Raw genomic sequence first — 24,349 nt, 5'->3', positions numbered from 1 at the left:
CCACCGATATTTCACAAAGTTTCTGACCCAGGAAGAATCATCTCCCCACCAAATCTGATTCCTGGTGGTTAAGCCACTAACTCTCCCAGTGCAAACCACTGCCACCTGGCTTTCCTTCTTCCTCGCTCTCCAGGCCAACCAGCCACTTCTTCCACTGTACGGTCACTGGTCTGTCCCACCCTTTGCATCCCTTTCAGCAGGAGTGAAACAGTGCCTCTCTCTCCTCCTGGACTAAGCCAGGTGAGTAGCAACAGCCAACACGGTATGATTTGTTGGAGTTCAGCCTGCTCCCTGCTCATGCCCGTAATGTCTCCTCCACCCAGATTTTATAGGGCTTGTAATTTCCTCAAAAGTGTTTTTTTTTTCCTGATTGATTCTGTATTGCTCTATGCTAAAGTTTAAAACTGTAATATTTCTATTTGTGGTAACTCTTTGTGCCTGTGACACCTTCACAAGACTGTTTATCTGACACTCTCTCCTTCTCTGAAGGGCAGCTTAACGCACTGCTAACTCAGGAAGAGTCGGCCCTTCTGGGGTGAGAGGAAATGAGCAGCAAAGACAGCTGTACCGACCCCACAGCTCTGCCTATGGCCCTATATGTCTAGCTGTTTGGAATACGAGCGGGAGTAAAGTCGCTTCTGGTGGGCTGAGTGGCTATTGGCTTTTGGTGGCCCCAGACGTGTAAGAGAATCAATCTGTTTCAGGTCTATAACTCAACAAGTAGAGGTATAGGGGAGGAAGAAAGCAGTTTTCTTGCAGGGAATAAACAGAAGCCTGACCACTCAGGGCTGGAAGAGCAGCTGTTATGTACTGATAACAAGACATTAGTTCTACTGATGAGGTTAAAATAAGTGGGGCACACCATTTCGGTTCCTTTGAACATACCATTGGTCACTCTTCTCTGATGATAGAAGATGATGGTGCTGACAAGCTGGTGCGTGCATGACTGACACAGTATGAAACACCAGTACAATCAAGTGCTATCAATCTTTTTTTTTTTTTTGGAAGGGTTATTTAGGTTTATTTATTTATTTTAATGAAGGTACTGGGAATTGAACTCAGGACCTCCTGCATGCTGAGTGTGCACTCTACCACCAAACTGTACCTCCCCCTGCCCCCTAAGTGCTAATAGTCTTTGATAATTTCTAGGGAAGTTAAGTCCATGGTTTGCTTCCCATGGCCATATGTGCATTAAACTCTCTTTGTAAGGCCTCCACCCAGTTGGTATAACATTATCCCATTATCACCATCCCTATCCTGAACCAAGGGAATACACAAACAGTAACATTACTGACCTTCTGACAATAGAAGAACAGACTCTGAGAGGCCCCTTGGTGTCGGCTGTGGCCCCCTCACTCTAAATATGTGAGTAGAATCAGGATCCTAGCCCCAATCTTCTCTCATCATATTGAAATCTTAGCCTGAAGCCAGCAAAGTTACTCTGAGGAAACCTGACACACCTCCTACAAAATTCTAGACCAGACACTCTCCACCCCGTATCCCTGTCCTTGGGAGGGCGCAAGTCAAAAAGAGAGAGGAACAGAAAGTTTTGAGTAACCCTGCAGTTGTCACAAGGATGAGCATTAGCCCTGTGGCCTGGGGGTACAGGTTTGCAAAGCTTAAATGTGGGCTAGGAAGTTTAGCATTATCAATAAAGTCTCTCTCCTTATAATTCATCAACCAGGAGGCCGTAAGCATAAGCTTGCACTTGAATCTGAGGAGAGGCCACTGTGTCAAGTTGCTGCTGCATACTCCTTTACCTGTGTTGGAGAGCCGAGCCCCTCCTCCACTCTTCATTAATAATTACACCCACTATCTATATAAAATAGACTGTAAACAAGGTCAATCCATTCTGCTGGAGGGAAGAGAGATAATTAACATGAAAAAATTAAAAAAGGAAAAAGATCATATTATCATGAGCTGAAGATAATGAAACAAACTATAGCAATAGAAAGACTTACGCGGAGGTGACTAGTTTGGGAGATCAGAGAGGGCTTCTCTGGGCGGGGATGTTTGAACTGACACGTGGATTATCCCAAGGAGCTGAGAATGCAGATTGGAGGGGAGAAGATCCCAGGGAGGGGAAGAGCAAATGCAAAATCCTTAAGGCTTGGTGAGTTCCTTAAGCAAAATTCTTAAGCTTGGTGTGTTCCAGGAAGAGACGGGAGGCTGGCAGCCAGTGTGGCCAGGGTACAGCAGGAAGGCGTGTGAGAGTGTTAAGCAGAGAAGAAACACGATATGATTTGCTTTTGGAAAAGATCACTCTGGCTACTGTATGGAGAATCAATCCTAGGGGTTCGCAGGGCAGCAGGAGGCTGTTGGAGTAATCCGAGGGAGAGATGGTGATGACTAGGGAGAAAGCGGTGGAGACTGTAGAAATGGTCGGGTTCGGGATGTATGGTTTTGAATGTAAGGCTGACAGGACTAGTGATGGAGTGCATGTGGGAAGAGGAGGGAGGGGAGAGAAGAAGCAGCAATAATCTCTAGGTTCTTCACCTGAGCAGATGGGTGGATGGTGGCACCATTTACTGAGATGGAGGAGCAGGAGGGAGGAACATGAAAAAAATGGGTGGGAAATCAAGAACCCTGCTTTGGCCTTCTTCAGTTCGCGTCTCTATTAGACATCCAAGTGAAGATGTCAATCAGGCAGTTGGATCTGTGCATCTGGAGCTCAGTAGAAAGGTCAGGGCTGGAGGCATAAATTTGAGAGTCATCAGTGTGCAGATGTTACTGTAAGCCATGGGGCGTGTAATCAGAAAGGGCTGAGAACCAGACTCTGGACCTGCCAACTCTGAGCGGCCCAGCAAAGGGACAGAGGAGCTGTGGCCCGTATGGTAAATAAGAGGAAAACCCACACAAAGAGAATGACACTATTTAACCAACTCATCCACTGATAAGAAGAGTGAGAAAATGAAGAACTTCTGAAAGATTTTACATAAGGACTAGACATGGAGATTTGTTATAAAGATAAATTTGGTGGTGGATGGAAGCATGGGTTGGAGAAGACTAATGGAGGCAGAGAGACAATTAATAACAATCCAGAAGAGCGGAGGAGAGCCTGCAGTGCAGCGCTGGCATCAGGGATGGAGAGGAGGGGAAGAATGGGAAAGAAACCCAGGCACAGAATAGGACTTGGAAACTGAGGGCTGTGAGTGGGCAGCTCTTGGATGCTGGTACTTTCCAATAAGACAGGCACTGGTTGGACCAAAGCAAGCACTCAGGTGTGCAGTTTTGAGTATTTGGGGTCTGAAGTCCCTGTGGAACACATGGGGAAGATATCTAGCAGGTGAGAGGCAACAGGTCTGCAGGTGACAGGAAATGTTTGGGACGGAGCTAAAAATTCAGGCATCATCAACGGAAAGATAAGAGAGGAAGCTCTAAGCAGGAGAGCTGAGGATCTAGGGTCAAAGGCTTTCAAGAGGTGGACAGAGAGAGGAATGAACACGGGAGACATTAGCAGATGGCCAGAAGGGAAGGAATCTGCCCTCTGGCCAGAGCTTGGTCCCCACATAACATCTTCTAGACCAAGGACATCAAAACCCTAAACACCCTAAAGACTGCACATGGAGAGAGTCACTCCCTAATGGAACTAGTGTCCTTATAGAAAATGAAATACAGTTTACACACACGCACTTAACCCAGCAAAATTTTCCAGGTCTGGATGTTTTATCCTCCTTTAAAAAGTAAAGTGGAGGGAGGAGGGAATGAATTAAAAACAAACAAATAAAAAAACACTTCTAACTTACCTAAGAATTAAAATACATTTTAATCAAATTCTCACAACTTTAGCAGGCTTTAAAAAAGGGGGGCAAGATAGATAAATTAAGAAATCATTGCCCCTTAGATTTTGACCAACATTTGATTTCTTATTTCCCCTTCTGCTTCTCCTCCCCAACTTATTTTTTTTCCTCCCATCACTAGTCATAATACTCAAGTTAAAGACAAGAATGTACTGATTAACAGAAACCTCTGGGAGAGACTGCCAAGATGGCGGAGGAGAAGGACACAGTGCTCACCCTGTCCCACGAACACAGCAAAAACTGCATCTACATACGGAACAAATCTCACAGGACACCTACTGAACTTTGGCAGAATAGCTCTTACAATCAGAAATACAAGGGAATTCCTCACAAAACCAGATAAACGACAAGTTTCTGCTGTATAGCACAGGGAAGTATATTCAATATCTTGCAGTAACTTATAATGAAAAAGAATGTGAAAATGAATATATGTCTGTATATGGATGACTGAAACATTACGCTGTACACCAGAAATTAGCACAACGTTGTAAACTGACTATACTTCAATAAAAAAAAAAAGACTTTATTTCTGACAAAAAACCAAAAACACCTCTGGGATTGAAGCAAATTTGTATCAAAACTGTTCATGCCTATGTTTTAAAAACAGCCAACTATCTTTGGAAATCAGGTGGATCAGAGTTAATACGCATCATTCAGGTCCATAACAACATTTTGGAGACCTTTACCCTACATTCGGTTGCTAGGGGCTAAAAAAAACAAACCAACAAGCACGGATGAATAAATCTCCTGATGTACCTTCCATTTGTTTGCAGAGTGAAAGGTAAATAGTCCTGACCCTCCAAAAAACTTCTGCAGTCAGTGAGGTTTATCTAGATGGCCCCCCGCCTCCCTTCCTGTACCTGCTCCTTCCTCTCTCCAATCCAGACGTCTGCTTTGTGCCCTCCTCACCTCTTGCTCCTCCTCTCCACAGTGAGGAACTCTGCCCGAGTTCACTGATTGGCTTACGGCACGTTGGTGTGAATGCAGCTGAGTCAAAGTGTTATTGCAGCCAGGAATTTGCTTTACAAGACATTTACTTACTACTGACTAGGACTTAGTTCCTTACTTCCTCATTGAGTGGTGGGGGGAGGGAGCAGGGATGGAGGCTAGAAATAAAGTAAACAGTTAAGACGGTCCTTCAGGACTCAACTTACCTACTCTGAGACCTCCAGCCCATGGAGGGAGCCCCTGATTGCTCCCTGCATTCTGCGTCACCAGGACCAGCACTGCAGTCTCCCATGTGGGGCCTGTAGCTCCTCCCAGACCTTGCTCCTAGAGAGCTGAAACTGTATCTGTCTTAGTTTTGGATTCTCACACTAAAAATAAGCACTCAATTAATGTTCACTGAATAAATAAATGAATGAATGAATGAAGGTCGGGACGTGGGAGTTATAATGCAGCCCTTTGAAGTGGCTGGGAAAGACTTGAAAGATTGAAACGAAAGACTGTCCTTCACCTCCCTGACACCATTAAAAGGCCTTTCTTCCCTGGGAGGTGCCAGAGGCTTTGACCTAAAGAGTACTGGCAGCAGAAAACCAAACACTGTCATGATCTACGTCTCCTGGGTCGGAGGTTAACTCCTGACCCCAGCTTTGGGTTCTCCTGACCTAAGACCCCAGATGCATGTTTCACACTGCTTGGTGGTCTTCATGTTTCTTCTATCGTGTTATTCACATAAGTGATTAATGGCAGCTACTCAGCTCCAGGCACAGTGCTGAGAATCGAGGACTCAGCAATGAAGGAACACAGCCCAATGCCTGTGTTCACCAACCTTGCAATCCAGTTGACTTACTACGTAATGAAGCATCTCAGCCAAAGACTCCTTCACCAACCACCCATTCATCTTTCCATCCAATCTATTCCATGTTTCTCAATTTTTATAAATTCCTGAGAACAACAGAGGTGTTTGGAACATATTTGTTAAATGAAGGCTTATTGTCATTTGGGTTGTTTTGGAATCATAGAAATATTAAAGCTTTTAAAAAGGACTGTGCTGGATAGTCTGTTTGCCTCTCCAGATGGGCTCTCCAGCCTTCCTCCCTGACCCTGTGCCCCAGGAGGCTGACCTGGGGGGAATACATTATGAGCCCCTTGGCCTCTGGCTTGCAGTCAGTTGGGTTCAGCAAGGGGAGGCATCAGCACGGGATGGGAGCACCAGCAGTAGCTGTGTGTCTCCATGGCAACATAGAGATCTTTCTGAGTCCCAGCTTCTGCTGCATCTCCTGGCCCATGACCATCCTTCTAGGGGTGTGTTACCATTGGCCTACGAGTGGTAGGTACCAGCTTCTCGGCTCTCATTATACCCTGGAAACTGCACTGTTCCCTTGATGGTTTCTCTTAACCCTGCCCATACCCATCCACACCAGTGTAGAACAAGCCTTCGTCTGCTTTCTGAAGGGCCTCTGATACAAAATTTCTTTCAACTTCCAGAGGTGGAATCACCAATTCCTAAAGAAAAGAGTCTACTTTCAATCTGTGGCCTTTACAGCTGTTTGAAACCACATTGTAATTTCATGACTATCAACATACACAGACTGACTTTTAAAAATATATCCCATAGGTCTGACAAAATTATGCCAAGACGAATGTCAGGCCTGAGATGCCAACTAAAATCAACATACAAGGAACCAAGTGACAAGTGCTTGACACTGCAAATTCCAAGAAGTCACAGCCAGTGGAATCAAGTTCAAACTTTGTTGTGAGGCTGACATCTACCAATTCCAGCTCCTTCCCCAACTCATACCCCTAAAGGAGACAAAGTACCATTTCCAAGGGACCTCCCACTCCTTTTGTTCACAAACCTCCCTCTGCCTGGAACACCTCTCCCCACCCTTCATTCTGTATGTCCAAACCCTTTCCATCCTACAAGGTCTAGTGCAAAGGGCTTCTCCATAAATGGTCAAGCTTTCTATGATTTTACCAGTCAGAAAATAGCTTTTTTTCCCCTCTAGCTCCTTGGAGCATTTTGTTTGTACTCAATCATATCACTTATGACCCACTTGTGTTAGAATTATTTGTGTCCAGGTGTCTTTCTGACTCCTAAGGCTTGAAGAGTCCCGAGGGCAGGACACTGTCTTACGTATCTTTATTGCCCCCAAAGGATCTACTGCAGTGCTTCAAAAACAGAAATTTCTGTTTGTCAACAGACTAACTAAATAAATGAATGAATTAACAACCAAAATTACTTTCACTTGGAATGGTGATATAATTTCTTCTGAGTCTCAGAAGACCAAACTGTATCTCACATTTGCAACCAGAAATAGCAAATTCATAAAAGCAAATGGCACTATATTTGATGAGAAACATTTTTGGATTGTTTCCATATGTGTTTCTATATATAACGATTTATGCAATATTTTAAATCAAACTCAACACCATGTGGCTGTGTATCTTAGAAGCACATAATGATGACTTAGGTCAGAGCTTAAAACAATAACAAAAAAGTTCTTAAAGATTGTTCATTTATCCTTCAGTTTGGTTCATTCTCTAGCTGTTTCCTTTCCAGGCTTGGCTCCCGTGTCACTTTCTGACTGTGACCTCTGCCCTCCCAGGCAGAACTGCTCGCTCTTTCCTGAGTTTTCATTGCCCTCCAAACAGACTTTTGTCATGGCTTTTACCCCACTGCTCTGTGTTACTTATGTGTCCATCGCCCAGTGAGACTAGGAGCTTCTCCAGAGCAGGGACCCAGTCTTGATCACCTGGTCCTGTCTTCCCACACCTTGCACAGAGTCAGCACCCAGTAAACGGACTCGGGACTGAACTGGCCTAATGCCAGTTGTGCACTTTGGCTCCAAAAACCCAACCCATGCTCTCCTTGCTTTGAAATCCTGTGACACTGATGAATTGCATGAGAGGTTGGAAAACACACACACACACACACACACACACACACACACCCCTGCTCTGTGGAAGTGGTATCCAGATCTAGAGCCAACTGTTTACCTGGATCCCGGCTTAGGTGTCATGCATCCCTTCCACATGAGCTCTTTTTGCTTGCAGTTCAGGACAGCACCAGTTCAGCAACATGTCCCTCTAGCTAAAAAAGGGAACTTGAAAAAAATAAAAAAATTAAAAAAAATAAAAATAAAAAAGGGAACTTGAGACAGGGCCACGTCTCAAGTCAGGGAGCGGAGGGCGTTTGATCTGTGCTCAGCCCCTTGCATAGGTTATCACTTTAAGTCCTCACAAGATCTCAGGGCCAGCACAGCTCCAGCAGCCCCAGGTGGCAGCAGGACATATCCAAAGGTCAGTGGAACCGTCGTTCTTAGACATGCCACCCCTGGCGGTGGCTCTGCTGGAGTGAGTTTCAGGATGGCCATGAGGGTCAGGTTCATCTCTAACATCACCCTGCGCCACTGGTCCCTGAATTCGCTGCCTTGAGGCACAAGGGCCCGCAGATCTTTCTCGCACTGGGGTGTTTGCACACGCCGCTCCCTCTGCTCACTGGTCTTCTCCCCCACTCTCCTCACCTGCCTAATTCCCACTGATCCTCTAGGCCAGTGGTTCTCAGAGCCTGGTCTCCAAACCAGCTGTCTCAGCATCACTCAGGAACTTACTAGAAATGCAGATTCTTGGGACCCACCTCAGACCTCCTGAAACGGACACTCTGAGGGGTGAGACCCAGGAGCCTGTATTGTAACAGCCGCTCCAGGTGATTCCGACGCACGTTAATATTTAAGAAGCACTGTTATTTTGGGCTTTAACTGTCACTTCCACAGAGAGACCTTCCCTGACCCCAGCTCCCCATTACTTCTCCCTCATGATAGCTATTCCTTTATCACAATCTGCAAATATAACTGTTGGTGTGTTTCTTTATTTAAAATTTGTCTTCCTCACCAGACTCTGAGTTCTACAAAGGCAGAAACCACTCAAATAAATGGGGGGGGGGATCAGGAGATTTAGGCAATTAGTTGTTTATCGGTAGCTTGGGTCAGTAACATTGTCAACAAGGAGAGCAAAATTCTCAGCTCTGGGATTTTCAGATGCTCTGTAGATTTTGACCGCTCTTGCTTGGAGCCACTCTGAAGTCAGCACAGATACCTCAGTGTCTCTGTTAACCCAACAACTCACTCTTCTCTCTCAGGCCTAAAGTATATAATCTGGAATCAAAGATCACTTTCTACCTTGACTTGGTTAGATAGGTAAGATGTTTGGATTTCAATTTCCTCACAAAAATAATTTTTTAAATGCACATATTTTTCTCTCCGTGGCTGATGAAACATCCCTCTTGACAATGTCACTCAGTGCTTATCTTGGCCAAGTCGTCACATGATACAGGAGTCGTCACATGACACAGGAGTTGTCACATGACACGAGAGTCATCACATGACACAGGAGTTGTCACATGACACAGGAGTCATCACATGATATGAGAGTGGTCACATGACAAAGGAGTCGTCACAGGACACAAGTGTCATCACATGACACAGGAACACCCAGAACAACTCCCAGAGGATTATGGTTAGCTGGCTGCTGGGGGCCATTATGGGGGTTGGGGGACAGAAGAAGGGCCTGGGGCCTTGTCCTGGGGATTCTGGCTCAGGGAAAAGTGTCCTGTGGACCCTATACCATACCTCAATGTTCCCTCCCCCGACCCCAAGACAAAATCAGGTTCACATGAACTTCCAAGGCAGACCTGAGACAAAACAGTCCTGGCAGAGCCAGCCCCATCCCCACCCCAGCTCCGTCCTGGAGAGCAAGGTGAGGACCAGCTTAGCCTGTCTCCATGTTCCTTAGCTCTTCAGTTCCAGCAGCTGCTCATGAAGACAGTTTCTCTCCCATGCTGTGGCCCTGAGTCGGGGGCTCACCTGCCCCTTCGCCCCACATCTTCATCAGCACAGTCGTACCTGTGCAGTCAGCCTCCAGGTTCCCAACCTTCACGGCCTATCACAAAAACAATGCAGAGAAGTGGAACCACCTGGCTAGGCTGACACTTAAAAGCAGACCCTCTCTTTTATTTCAGGTCCCTAAGGATGGGGCTCTCCCATCCTCAGCCAGAAGGCGAGCGAGCCCCTCCTATGTGCTCAATGCCAAAGACCTGTTCTGTCTTCCTAATCTCATTCAACCCCCACAGTAGTCCCATGTGACAGGCTCAGTATCTCCCTTTTACAGATGTGGAAACTGAGGCTAGGAGAGTGTAAAGTACCTCCTCAAGATCACAGAGCTCATCAAGAAGTACTTGAACCCTGGACTGCCTCACGACAAATTTCAGTCACTTGTACCAAACAACTCTCCAGTGAGCCTCGGGAAAGGCATTTCTGCTTGACATCAGTATCCCAACATGGAACCTACAGCTTGTCCACTTACACCCTGAGCCCGAGGAGTCCACTCAGTCCTTCTCACCTCCATGCTTTCGTTTCCCACTGCTTGTGTGACTTCTGTAATTTGGGGCTGAAGGAAAAGGCCCACGTCTCATTGGCATCTTCTCGCCCCTGGCCCCCACCTCCACCCCAGCACCAGGTAGGATGCACTCGATGTAGTCACCCATGAGGAGCAACTGACACAGGCTGATTAAGCAGACACAGGCCCTCCAACTGGGCTGCTGCAAGCGGAATTCTGAAGGCCTGGCCCTGCGCCGCCACACCCCTCCCCTGAGGGTCGGTCAGGGGCGAGATACCAGGACAGCTCTGGAGCTGTCCTCTCTGGCTCCCCACACTGTATTCCTAGACACCAGTTTTCTCTGTGCCATTTTTACCTTAATCGACAGAGAAAAGTGACACAGAAGTAGAAGGCAACACCAAGTCATGCATATGAACCACAGGAGCTTCAACACAACACAGATCCAACGTTGTTGGTGCTACTGGAAACCTTTGTTTCAAAAGCAAAACAAACAAAATGTGAAAAGTAAATGTAGTGAAAACTCCCTGACACCCATGTCTAAATATCCCGGCCGATTTCAGGTGACAGGAGCTGGCGCTCTGCAGCCCCTCAGGGCGTGGCTGTCCTGTGCTTCTTGGTTTTGAAATCCTTAGACTCTGTGGGTATAGTAACTCGGAAGGCCTCAGGACTCTCTTATCAGCCGTCTGCATCAGAACCCTAAATAACAAACATCTTCTGAACTGAGTACAAGGAAGTTGAGATTTCTCCAGGGTCAGAGGCTGAAAAACATTGTTGAAAAGCTGGCAACAGGAGGCCGCACTGACATAGTGGCAGGTCTGCAGGGACTCAGGCAGAGCTTGTATTTTGGGGCGGGAAGAGGCTCCCACACTAGAGACACTGCGTCTGGAGATGAGGCCGTGGGAGGTGATGGAGGGAGGCTGTTGGCAGGGCTGAGGCCCCCCAGGCTCAAACGAGGAGTACAGCCCACTCTGTTCACTTGCTGGACACACACGCCACTCCTCCACCCTAGGCATACCTCCAAAGACTGCTTCGGCACAGAGGGCAGAGCTCCCCCCTGCCCTGGCCGAGGAACCCTAATTGCTCCTGTCATTCTTTGATACTCTCTGCTCTGGACCCTGTCCTGTCCCTAAAGAACAGAAAGCGTGGGGCCCACCAGGGCATGAACAGCAGGGTGGTCCCTGCACAGGCAGTTCTGGGTCAGGGAGCTGGAACCACGCTCTTGGTGCCACAGCCCAGTTTCATGCCCAGACGGCAGCCAGGGCTGTGTGCCAAGGCTGCCGTGCAGCCTCACTGCTCCCTGGCCTCCCTCCAGTGCCTGTGCCAAGGAGGAACAGCCTGTCACCCGTGAGGATTGGGCAACGGGATGCCTCAAACCCTGACTTTTTGGGCGGCCATGTCCTATAGGAGCAGGATCCCTTCTGTCCTTTGTAATGGTCAGTTAAGCAGTTTGAGGGAGGGGCAGGCAGGTGAGAAGACAGAGAGACACTGTATCATGTAGAGACCCTGGCTTCAAATTAATTTAAAATATGGTTTTCTAGGCTTGTCATCACTCGTGTCCTAACAGAGGAAAAAAATACAATGGAAAATTAGATCCGGTGTCACAATGTCATGGGTATAAATAAAATGAAAGGCAAGCTTGACGTCAGTAATGAGGATTCTCACATTCCACTCTGCTTCCTCCTCATCAAATATGCAGCTCAATTTACTCCCTCCGGTGGCGGAAACTGGTTGGTGGAAACAGGTGGGGGCTCTGACGCTGCAGGGACCACGCTCCTTTCTTCCTCAAGAGTCCCCAGTCCGCCGGAGTGGGCCTCACTTCCTGTGCTGGGTGTTTCCTGGGATGCAGTGGTGTTCTCAGCAGATGTCACAATTCCTTCTGCTCATCCCCTCTGCTTCCCCCAGTCTACACTCTTCTACTCAAATTTCCCTTCCGGGGGCGGCCAGCTTGTCCCTTCACCAGACATCCTGGGAATCAATGAGGGGACATTTCTCTCCCTGCAGAAGAGCAAGGAGAGTGCAGCTGAGGGGAGAGCTGAGGGCCCTCTGGCACAGGGTCAGGGTGGGCACAGGTGGTGGTCTCCACGGCGCCCTTAACTCAGATATGCTGCTGAAAAGCAGTGCGCAGATCAGCCTGGGGGTACCGATTCATATTTTAAACATTCTCTGGACTATGATGATCTAAAGGACCCCCACGGTAAGTAATTCTGTAGTACAAACACTCTTTCCTGCCAAGTTCTATCTTTATAAATCCAGCGATTCCTCTATTAGGTTTTTCTCAAAGTATCAAGCATCCTTGTACTCCAAAGCCCAAAACAGACTTGGTCTGGTGGACAATCTAACACACTTTTGTCATCAGAGCCCATCCGACTTCAAAGAGCACTGAGGAATGGTAACACACAGCGCCACACTTATAAATAAACCGATACCTGTTAATACAGGGGCAGGGATTGGTGTCTGCTGTTGTCTGGTTTTATGTCTTGAATCTTAGTGAGTATCACTGATCAAGGATGACTGTGGAGTCTCTTCCCAATTAACAACCTGCGAGTCAAACACTGAGATGTTAAGTCTTTGTTCTGAAACTGCTATACATTCAACATGAATTGGTGGAACTGTCCTTTGGGCTGGGGACCACGCGGGTGCTAGGTGTACCGAGATGAGTATGACCCAGCTCTGGACATCTCTGGTCTGATCTGTGAAGGATGCGATTAGCAGCAGCAGAGCATGGGGGAAAGAGAGTAGCCTTGGGTGTGTGACAGATGAGTTTAAAACCCAGTTCTACCCCTTCCTGGCTGCTCAACTTGCCCGCCTCAGAGGAAGGTGCTGGTCCTGGCTTCCCTCCTCCCCTACTCTCCAGTGCTGCATCTGCTGCCTCCAAAAGAAATGTAAAATGGGCAAGAAGATCACTGCTGCCTATACACGCTAGGTAGCGTTCATTCTCTCACCCACCCTACAAGTGCACACACGCACACACACACTCATGCGTGCACACAGGCTGCTTTAGACAGGTGTGACTATTCCAGGACACGAATTACAATGCTATTTTTAAAACAAGAATTCTAACTCTGCTCCCACTTTAGAAGAAGCAGATTGGACTGATAATGGGCTGAAATGGCATTTGGTCATTTTCCTCTCCATGCGCACTCAGCGGGGCAGGGTTTGGTAGCACCCAGACCTCGGGCACTTCTCATTTTGTGTCTCATTACAGCTGCCGAGGATGGCTCTGCGGCCTGAATTCAGAGGGACCTATTTTATAAGACATGTTTCTGAAACATTAGGTTTTTTTCCTTTACCATAAGAATCTCATGGGGGAATGTAGTTCTTCAAAAAGTGTCATTCCTTTCATCATCCTTCCTGCTTCTTCTCCCCAGGCTAAGTATGCAGCACCCAGATACCACCCCTGGCTTCTAGAACCTTCTACAATAGTCCTTGTCTGTTTCAACACCGTCCAAGTTCTCTACCTCATGTCTCAAAGCTCACCCTTCCTGTACCCCTTCCCTCCCACACCTGCTCTCGGCTAGAGGGATATGGGATCCCCCAGAGGTGAGACGGAGATTTTGTGCCAGCTGGGTGCACATTTGGGGGTTTTGGGGTTTTGTTTTGTTCTTTGTTGTTGTGGTAACTCAGGAAGCCCAACTGTTTGTTTCAGATCCATTTTAGGGCTCTTGTCCTGCCAGAGGAGGGGACAAAAGAGGAGGCAGCAGCCTTGTACTCTGTTTACAGGTTGGATGTTCCACTAACACTCGGCGTTTTGTTCATCTCCTTTGGACCCAGCTTGTCCTGGCTCACAAGAGCCGAGTGTCAGAATTTCAGGAATTTTGCCAGATGGTTGTTAAATACTGCCATTATTAAACGTTATATTACATATGCATACAAGCAAATGAATTATATTTTAAAAAACAGTAATCAATACATACACCTGACCACTCCCTAATTATTTCATTACACTCACCCACCTCTATGCACTTGACGTTCTTTATGTCTATTGGGTCTCTACAGTGTGAATACCACACATGGTGTGTAACTGCACATCTTTTCCCAACTCTGTGCCCAGTGATGTCACATGGGTAGCTCGAATGCAGCCATGGTGGGTGGGAGGATTCACACTAGAGAATTTGGCAAATGCTACAAATCAGGGCTTTATATATTACCTCTTCTTCCATCAAACCAGTTGTTAAGCATTCATCGGCGAACCATCATCTTGCCCCCAACTAGTCTCAGAGCCAGACCTGTGATCAGCTAGGAGTGCTGAAGTCCAACTGCATGGGTGTGAGGAGAGGTCTGCAGAACCTCCCCAAAGCTCCGCCTGTGCTTCCCCAAAGCCGCTTTGCCAGGATAACTTCTGACGCTCTCCAGACACTCCTGCTGTGTCCTTCCCCCACCACGGAGACACCTGTGCCCTTCCCCACCCCCAACCCCTACTCTCAAAGCCAACGTGCTCTGCTTGGGGTGATTCTGTTAACGCCAACACAATTCTGGGGAATGAGAGTCTGCCGGCCTGGAGGATGGTGGGGGATCTGAAGTATAAGAGGGGAGAAGCAGCAGCAATGGAGTGTTTGGATATGAGGGTACTGCACATACCATCTGTTCTCATTTGGTCCCACAAGTTGACTTCAAAGCTGGGAGATGAGTGGTTCTCCTCAGTTCTCCACTATAGACATTTTTTTGGCAGACACATACTGGAATTGCTGGGTGAAGGACTGAGCAAGTGCAAGTAACCCTCTAACTTTGACCTCTAGACTTCAAGACACTTAGCTTTTTTTTTTCCCCCAAGTGAGTGGGTTAAAGGGCATTGTCCTTAGAAGAATATACTGTGTTTTACACTTTAAAAAGCTCTACCATGTTTATTATTACATCTAGCTTTTATTTTTTTAATTCAAGTACAGTTGATTTGCAATGTTGTGTTAGTTTCTGCTGTACAGCAAAGTGATTCAGGCATATGTGTATATATATTCTTTTCCATTATGGTTTATTATAAGATACTGAATACAGTTCCCTGTGCTATACAGTGGGACCTTATTATTTATCTACTTTATAAAGAAGTAGTGCGTATCTGCTAATCCCAAACTCCTAATTTATTCCTCCAACCCCCCACCCTTCCCTTTTGGTAACCGTAAGTTTGCTTTCTATGTCTACATACAGCTTGTAGAATGACACCGTGAGAGGCGCAATACACACACTACTGTCCCCATTACGAACAAAAGGGGTCAAGATACAGATGCCACCGGACTTAGCAATGCCCACCAGGCTAGTCTGTAAAAGAGCTGGGATCAGGTCATAGTGCCAGCTGGTTTTGCAACTGTTACACCTTACAAAGGTAGGAAGCATGACACGCCAACAGTTTTAAGTGGAAGTCAACCAGGGAAGTCAACCATGTACTATCTCCTCTTTCTCTTCCTCCTCCAAGGACTCTCTGGTTAGCCTTCCACCTGATTCCATGGCATTGAGCTATTTAGAGGTTCATCCTGGCCATGCAGACCATTTATTTACCCGAAAGTGAGATTAGAAGTTGACCTTCAGGGTCCTTAACAGATGACACCAGAGTACAAAGAAGAAGACCACAAGGCCACGGGACCACAAGGCCACAGGATCCGTGCGGAAAGCTAGAGCTGGCGCAGAAGCCCTGCTTGCAAAACAGTGTGGAGTTCTTACGGTGGGAGTTCACATACCATAAACTAACAAACAATTTTTTATGAAACTATGGTTTATAAATTCCCGACTCAAAGACTGGATGATATTAAGTCTTAATAATTTGCTGGCCAGTTGGGCAGAGACTGGGAAGAGGGGAAAGGAGAGAGGCCAGCTTTTGTAAAACAGCTGTGTACCCAGTCCTTGGGCCAGACCCAAAGAACTGGGGAAAAGAAACTCCTTATTATAGCCTTGTGAGAGTTTTTGTTTTATAAACTGTGACTGGAAAAATTTGTATCAAACTGTTAGTAGTGGTTATTCCAGGGGAAATGAAGAGTTTTTGAAAAGTTCCACTATCAACAGTTTTCAGTAGATAACAGCCTCTCTTCAGTCTTCTTTACACTTTCAAAAGCCCTATGATAACACCTTCAATCTAGAAAACACACAGCCTTTGCTAAGTGTCCTTGTCCATTGCTTCAACCGAGTCACGTCAACACTCTATATAGGAATCCTGTCCTTCAATAAACTAAGCCCAAATCCCCCCAAAGACAAAAGAAGCACAGAGAGAGACCTTCCACTGAGAGGGGAGGGACTGCTATGCAAGCCACTTCTCCAGCTCCCTCTCTTCCTGAGTTGCTGTGTCTGTTCAGGGTCCTCATAATTTCAGCTCTGACCCTCATTCCAATTACAAAATCGAGTTTAGAAGGTATTCTGTCTGCTCTTTCTCTTAGTGTTTACATGCCTGCCTCGTGAGTTAAAATCAATGGCAAATGGCTACTCTGAAAAGTAAGACAGAAATCATTTTAATGTAACTTGCCCATGAGTAAGATTAATGCTCCCTTTTAGCCTGTCTTCTTTCTTTGAAACCAAGTATATTTAGTCCTTTGGTCTGGTTAAAGCAAATATGGAAATCAACTCTTCTTTGTGCAAATAAGTCAATTACTCCTAAGAAGTATTGTACCTGGTTAATAATTCTTTGGGACCCACCTACAGACTTGTATCCTAGGAAAGGCAATTTACAAATGAGACCCTTGTGATTTGAAAAAGTGGTTCATTTTCTCTACTCATCGGTGAGAGCAGGGCCGCTGAATTATTGGGTTGTAATAGGCTGGCTTCCCATTAGCTTTAATACTCCTGTTTCTGCATTACTCTCACCAACTAAACATGACCTCACTATTAAAATCAAGAATATTCTCACAGGTGATAAATGTGTTCATTATCTTGGTCTCGGTGATCATTCCACCATAGGTATGTATATCGAATCATCACATTTACACTTTAAATATATACAATTATATCTGTCAATTATTCCTCAATAAAGTTTGGAGAGAAAAAGAAAAAAAAAAGAATACTCTCACTAAACCCAACAATGACATCAAGATGATTTGGTGGGGAGAAGTGGATGGCTTAATTATATTTCAACATATCATTGGGGAAAAGGAAGAGAAAGAGAAAGAAAGGGAGAGAGAAAGAAGACACTATTCACAGGGCACAAAATAGAAAGGATATTAGCACTGCTAAGACTGCTCAGCTGTTCCCAAGGCTGGAAAACAGAATAAAGGGATTAGAATTTACCAAAGTCTCTAAACTATTTTAATATTTAGTAAATATAGCATTTTAAGTTGGGGGGAGGGGGAGATAGAATATCAATAAACAGTATTAGGATAATGTGCTAACATTTTTAAAAAGTAATTTGGGTAGATTAAAGATTTTAATGTTTTCATTTTAGATTTAATTTTATTTTAATTTTTGATGAAAATTTTAACACTATAAAAATGCCAAAAATTATAAATGAATAGTTGCATAATGTTGGGAATAATAGTGTTTTTCTAAGAATAACACCAAAGGCAATGGTGTAAAGAAAAAGACTGATATATTTGACTTCGGTAAAACTAAAAAAAATCTTTGTACATTAAAAGTATCCATAATATGAGTCCTTTGTCAGATACACATGTTAAACATATTTTCTCACAGTCTATGACTTGCCTTTCCGTTTTATTATTTATTTTGAGAACACAATAGCATGGATAAATCTCAAAAACATTATGCTTTGTGAAAAAAAAGTATATATTGTAGGATTGCATTTATGTGATGTTCTAGAATAGGAAAAACTAATCTAAAACAATGGAAATTAGATCCATGTAAAATGGCATGAGGAAATTTTTTGGAGTGACAGAAACATTCTATAATATTTTGATTGTGGTCATGGCTACATGGGTATATACATTTATCAATGTTTATTGAATTGTACACTTAAAGTGGGTTCTTTTTATTGTATATAAGTTATATTGCAATTACATTGAAAAAAATTCATTATAAATATCAAAGAAAATGACCACTTCTGAGAATATTTGCAACATATAAGGCAGACAAATTTGTGAGGCCTTAATATACAAAGAACTCTGACAAATCAATAAGGAAAAATAAATAAACATACTAATAGAAAATTGGAAAAGCAGCCAAAAGAGTGATTCATAAAAGAAATATGAATGGCTACTAAGTATGTAAAAGACTTCAACTCTTTAAAAATCAAAGAAATATAAATTAGAATAACAATATAATTTAGTACTTATCATATTGATTTTTTAAAATTAAATACTTGGATATGGTGAGGGCTAGGAGAAAAAGACATTTTCAGATCTCTAGTGGAGTGTACTATCGTCATAGAAGAAAAACTGTCACTGTATACCCAAAGCCCTTTTCCTATAACAGGATGTCTAGATCCAGGGACTATGGGTGGGTGTGCCAACCCATGATGGCTGGAGAGCAAGGGGCACCCCTGTCACCAGTCTTAGGATGGAGTCATCTGATGGACCAGCTAGGCTACATCCTCTCCCCTGAGCATATGCAACTGAGTCGCACTCAGACCAAATAGTGTAGGGAAGGACTTCCCAAGGGGAGGAACAATGGACGGGCTAAAAAGATACAGATTTGACTTCAGGAGACAAGCAGGCATTCTCTTACCTCCATGCTCAGACTCTCCAACCTTGTCCTGCTGGGGCCACTTTCCTGTGTTATGAAATGAATAAGCTGTCAAGTGAGTCAACTCAAGTCTCACATGATGCTTGCCTTTCCATCATTCCCCAGAGCGGACCAGGAGGGATGGTGCCTCCTTCTTGACTGTAGTGGGATCTGTGATGTGTGGGGGGGAATAAGAGTAGGAAGAGGCCACTCCTAAAGGAGTCCCAGAAAAGGCTTATTTCAACCTAAAAATATGCATATGTATAAAATGAGTCTGTTATGGGTGTCAGCAGAGGAGTTAGTAAAGGCATTCCACCCATCAGCCATCCATTCCAGGCTCCAGCCACAGGAGCTCAGGGCGAAAGCATCGACCAGATGCCTTTTTTCAGTCCATACTAATCACTCTTTTCTTTAATTCCCTGCTGCAGTTTGCATCAGTCCTCTAGTGACCTCCAAGTTGTTCTTGCATTGTTTCAAGGAATTCAGCATGTCTCCTTAACTAGCAGGGAAACCACAAGTCAAATCCTAGCTCCTCCTTTAAGCCTCCCTTGATTACCCTAGTCTGGGATGATCTCTCTCCTTATCCCTACCATTTGTATCAGCAATAATCACATTCTGGTTTTTGGCAGATTTTCTTTTGTTGCCTTGAATTACTTTATATTTTTAGCATCAAGGTGTACTCTTTGTGTACTCACATCTTTCCTCCCCCCAAATTTACCTGACATTTCTTTACCTCCCCAGCTGCACGCAGCACCCTGTGCTAGCCAGCATAGCCTAGTGGCTCAGAAGTCAGATACCTGGATGTGGATTTCAGCTCCGCCACTTACTAGCCGCAGGACCTTAACACATTACAGTGTGTCTTCTTTATCTATAAAATGAGGACAAAAGTGGCACCGCTTCACTGGGCTGTAGTGAGGGCTGAGACAAAGGCACGGCAAGGGTTTAGCAAAGTGCCTGATGGGATCTAAGTGCTCGGTAAACGTCAGCTATTAGTAATGTAAGTGCTTAGTCAATACCTGCTAATTGAATGGCTCTAATGCGGACAGATGTTAGGTAAATAGAGGGCTGTTCTAGCTTGGTGTGAACCCCACGCTGTCCTGAAAAGAAGCAGCAGAAACCTGAAGACTTTGTGTAACAGGTTCTGCAGGCGGGTCAGATCTCAGGGGTACCTCAGGTTCTGGTGGAGGAAGATGAAATATGGGGAAGGGGAAGCACAACTGAGGTTTTTAAATTGGGCAAAGGACCCAAATAGACATGACTCCAAATACATACAAGAAGCCAATAAACACAAGTAAATATACTCAATATCATTAACTACGGGGAGATGCAAATCAGAACAGCAATGAGTTACTGCTTCACACCCCTGTGAATGAAAATACTGCAGGCCAGATCAGTAAACAAAGAATGCTGAAGCCATCAAGTCCTCAGCCACTGCCGCCACCCCGCCACGGTGAGCTCAGGGTGCAGACACACAGGCAGCCCGTCCTCTGCAGCCACCCACAATGGTGACCTCTGAGAGGACTCAGAATGGGAAAGGATAGGGTTCTGGCTCTAGATGGCTGGGTGCTTGTCAAAGGAATGATTTCAATGAGCTCAGATGTTTGCCCCTTCCCATATGGCATAGAAAAGTGCTAAATTCTTTAACTTGCGATGTCTGGTTTTCTTTAACAGTAATCTTTAATGTTCTGACTACCTGGTCTTTGTTGTAAAACTCCTGTATATCCTAGTTCCTCCCCTACCTCTTCAGAGCCGTCCCTCAGAGAGATCTTAGAGGCTGTCATCCCAGGCTCGAAGGGGTTCGAGTCCCCAGAAACGTCTGCCAAATAAAACATAACTCTCAACTTTTAGAGTGTGCATTTACTATAGTCGACACCCCCTAAGGTGGCTGTCAGAAAAAAAACAAAAACAAAAACAGATAATAACAAGTGTTGGTGAGGACAGAGAGGAGCCAGAACCCTCATACACTGCTGGTGCAGCCACTTTGGAAAACAGTCTGGCAGCTCCTCGAACAGTTAAACACAGAGTTACCATATGAGCCAGCAGTTTCACTTCTAGGTCTGTACCCAAGAGAAACGATAACATATGTCCACACAAAAAGTTGTACTAAATGTTTTTAGCAACATTCTTCATAATACCCAAAAAAGAAGTTATTAGAATATTAATTCAATCAACAAATATTTATTGAGTGCCTAATTATGAGCTGGGAAAATAAGATATTTCTGGGGGGATGGTATAGCTCAGCAATGAAGTGTGTGCTTAGCATCCACAAGGTCCTTGGGTTCAGTCCCCAGTACCTCCATTACAATAAATTAATTAACTTTTAAGAATAATAAATAAATCTAAACACTTTTCCTTCCAAAAAAGAAAAAAAAAGAATAAATTTCTTTTCTTAGAGTTAATTGAGAGCGCAATATCTAGGGTGTGTCCTCTCCTCTCCGGATCTATCCATCATGCTGGTACAGTTCAAGCCTCAGTGGCTTCTGGCCTGAATCCTCATTGCCTCTTGACTAGGCTTCACGCCCACCCTGCTGTTTTCTTTAGCGATCTGTACTGAGCAGAGTTGGTCAGGTGAGTTTTCTAAAATACCTGAATACTCTGTTCCCTTTCTGAAAATCTTCAGCGGCTCCCCACTGCCAGGGCAGTCTGCCCCTCCTGGAGCTCCATGCTCGTGTGTCTCCCATTCAAGTGTCTTTAGGACACTCTGGATCTTTACCTAGCAAATTTCTTCTCCCACTTTAAAAACCAGCTCAAGTACCAGCTCCCCTGGCAACCTTCCACATCCATCAGACCCCACCCAGAAACACAGAAATGACTTTCTGTATTCATGTGGAGTGAATTTAGAGTAGGGGATTGCAATGATGGAAAAAACTGAGTCATCAACCAGGGGAGAGTGAGACAAACCAGACATTTGCACCAGCAAGAAGCTGCTACCGCTGAGGCTGGGGTCAGGGTTGGGGGGCAATCAGAGGAAATAACCAGAGCCCAGAGGCTGTGATCACCCTGTAGAAGCTGTACCCCAGTGGGCCTGTCCAGCAGGAGGTGGAGTCATGGCTGAGACCCAGATGCTGTGAAGAAAAGAGAGAGACACCCTGAGTTGCTCTCTCTGCTACCCTCCAGTCTAGTACCATTGCCTCCCACTGGAGAAACCAACCAGCCAACACTAAGCCTGCAGGGGCTCCTGCTGTCACCTCCAACCGAAAGGAGGGCAGAGGACAAGAGAGGGATGGAGGGCTCCTCTTCCCAACTAGGCAGACTGTCAGTGTCTCTTCTCTGCTCTACTCTGATCCTATCTCTTTTATAACCCTGATCCCACTAGGCTGTGAGTTCTGTTTACAAGTCTGTTTTCCTTAATAGATTGTAGAACTCCACTGAGTAAGACAATGGTCTTATTCATCTTGGTGTCCTGAGCTCCTGGCATAATTCACAGTACGTAATTGGCATTTTATCTTTGTTGGATATCTGTTGAAAAGAAACTCTTGGAGTCACCTCCAGCCAGCCCTCCTTTTTCATCTCCTGGTTTGATTTACCTACATTGACTGAACTCTCACCACTGAAGAATAAACAAGGAAGAGTCTGGGGTCCATTCAACTCTCTGGGTTCATACCGGTTTAAATACTCCCAACAACAAGTCACAATTATTATTTCCCCCGAGAGCACCATCAACCTAACAACCTTCTACCCTCCCACAGCTACGTGAAAATTACCCACGAAAACTCCCCCAGATCTCAAGATATCTTCCCTCTACCACCCAAGATGTTTCCAGGCCACCTCTCCCTGCTGTTAATCAGTGTGTGCTCAGGGTCAACAAGCTAATTTTAAAATCAGCTTAAGCAAAACATAATCAGGAAGCTAAAGTAGCTGCCCCCATCACCAAACTGCATAATGAGTGCCCAAGGAGAAGTTATTTCATTGTCCACTATTTTGATTATCGATGTAACATTGTTTCTTCCACCCTTGCAGATGGAACTCATGAAAGTAGAGGGAAATACTGCAGAACCTAACTTCTGACCTTGACTGTCTGTACAATGGTTACTAGAGCAGAAAAATGGGCTGTTCTTGCTTTTCTTCTCTTGAATTTATGACACCAGCCTAGCTGTGTTATAACAAGGGGGAGTAGAGGACAAGACCCCTCTAATTATAGTCAGACAATCAGGGTCTAACTCTTGGTTCTGGTTTACTGCTGGACAATCACAGGCAACTTAAGTAACCTCTGAGAAGTCAGTTTCTTCACACATACGAGGATGAGGATGACACTGACCTCCATGGCAATGAGAGCCAACACACGCTTACTATCTGGTTTCAAGCAATTCGTGTGAATTAATTTCTTGAAGCTTTACCACCATTTCATGAATTACCTACTACTATTTTCATTTTACACAGAAGGAAACGAGCACAGAGAGATTAAGTAACTTGCTCAAAGGATTGTAAAAATTGAGTGTGATTTTTACAATGAAATCATTAAGTGCTTGACTGAAACATTGTAGGTGCTCAATTAATGTTTTCCTTTACAAAACCCCCTCCCTTCTTGCCAAATTAACTAATCTTTATAAAAGGGATTTTTTTTTAAAAAAAATGAAGCTGTTTGTTCACTCCCAGCTCTGCACTCACTGCCCTCTGTGAAGAAGGAAACAGCAGACTGTATCAGCAGCCCCAAGTCAGCTGCCTATGAGCCGGACCTGGCCTGCAGCTACACTGTTACATTGCACAATGTTTACCTTTTTATTAAATAGTTGCCAATATTTAAAAACCAGTAGATTTCTTTGTCTCTCTCTCACACACACATATGCACATTTCAGGGTTTTCTTGGAAAATGCACCCACCTGGCTCCAAGGGCTCTCATTTCCACAGGTCAACATTCATCTCAAGTTGAGTGCGGCCACTTCCTTTTACAAGGGACAAATATTCCCCAATTTGCCACAGTACCTATTTCTCACAGCTTCACGCAGAAAGGTGGGTCTACAACTTCTGGACTTAACTTCCTCCCACCATGAAGAGTCTATGAGTCCCTGACACCTGAAAGCATCTCCCAGAGGAAGCAGCCGTTGTCACGCACCACAACTTTCCACTGAATGTTGTTGTCACATAAGGTGACCAATTCACCCCAGTTTAACCAGGACTTCCTTCTTTTTAGGCTGGAAGTCCTGCATCTGAAGAAAGTCCCAGGCCAACCAGGTTGGTCATTCACTGTGTCATGTCACAAGCTCACCCTACAGCGGCCCCTCCTATCTGGGAGATGAGAACGCCTGACTGCACGCTCGTGCTCCTGAGTCTCCTGGGCACCTCTGCAGTGTTAGAAGAGCTTGCCCAGCATCTCCCCACAGTGTATCTGTTGGGGGAGCTGAGGCTGGTGGAATGAGAGGACCTAGACCTAGTTACACGGCTGGCTCTCCTGACTGGGCTGTGTATGACCACAGGCAGGCCACTCAGTCTCTAGACTTCTCTGCTCTGCCATTCATTCATTCAACAAATATTTAATAAGTGTCCCCATGTGTCAGGCACCATTCTAGGCACTGAGGATATAGCAATGAATAAACAAGAAGGTCCTTGCCCTTAGAGAACTCACATCTAGAAGAGGAAACAGACAGTAAAACAAGTACACAATATCTGAGAGAATTTCTGGCAGT

The 24,349-nt window shown here is 45.1% G+C and overlaps 1 protein-coding gene across 5 annotated transcripts in view; it reads right to left on the bottom strand.

Moving 5' to 3' along the window:
• PDE8B (phosphodiesterase 8B) overlaps positions 1 to 24,349 on the bottom strand; it is a 294,732-nt gene that overhangs the window by 225,799 nt on the left and 44,584 nt on the right. The window contains exon 1 of one of the 5 annotated variants that reach the window (XM_045512341.2): positions 7,743 to 7,762. The exons of the other annotated variants lie outside the window; for them this stretch is intronic. The gene's annotated coding sequence lies outside the window, so the exon portion shown is untranslated. Of the gene's footprint in view, positions 1 to 7,742; positions 7,763 to 24,349 lie in introns of those variants that run through there. 5 annotated transcript variants of the gene reach the window in all.

This window comes from Camelus bactrianus, chromosome 3, assembly GCF_048773025.1.
Source record: "Camelus bactrianus isolate YW-2024 breed Bactrian camel chromosome 3, ASM4877302v1, whole genome shotgun sequence".
In the NCBI taxonomy this organism is placed as follows: domain Eukaryota; kingdom Metazoa; phylum Chordata; class Mammalia; order Artiodactyla; family Camelidae; genus Camelus; species Camelus bactrianus.
The sequence above is the reverse complement of the archived record's forward strand: the minus strand, read 5'-3'. Positions and strand labels throughout refer to the sequence as shown.